Genomic DNA, 540 nt, shown 5'->3' with positions numbered 1-540 from the left:
TGCTGCTGTGTAGGGCTCAAGTTAGGGTTAGGGTTAAGCTTGGAAAAAACATCAGAGCTCCAGCTGGAGCAAGGCTTTAAAGAAGCTGCCAATAGAGAATCAGTTTCGCCAAAAAGGGAATGTTTAGCCCCTGGAAGGGCTGGAGTGCCCTTGCAAGGTTCTGCCCAGGGCAAGGCTAGGATTAGGGCTGGAAGCATCCATTTCTGTAATTTACGAACACAATACTGTATTTTGTGCTTATCTGGCATGTGTTACCTGCCTTAAAGCAGGTTAAGATAGCCACAAGGAAGAGTGGTATCCAAGGAGAAGTTAACAAAGTGGGACATTCTCCTCCCAGTTCAGACCAGACTGCTCCGCCATGAAGGGAAAGAAATGGAAAGGTCTTGAACTCTCTGACACCCTGAAAAGGGCAAGACTTAAATTCACACGCATCGAGTGGCAAAGGCGACGAAGAGGCCACGAGCAGGGCCAAGGCACGGCGACAGAGGCCGCAGACGCGGCAGCACTCCGGCCCGCCTTCGGCCACTGCTGGCGGCTGCT

This window comes from Egretta garzetta, unplaced genomic scaffold (assembly GCF_000687185.1).
Source record: "Egretta garzetta isolate BGI_Z169 unplaced genomic scaffold, ASM68718v1 scaffold280, whole genome shotgun sequence".
Taxonomy (NCBI): Eukaryota; Metazoa; Chordata; class Aves; order Pelecaniformes; family Ardeidae; genus Egretta; species Egretta garzetta.
The sequence above is the reverse complement of the archived record's forward strand: the minus strand, read 5'-3'. Positions refer to the sequence as shown.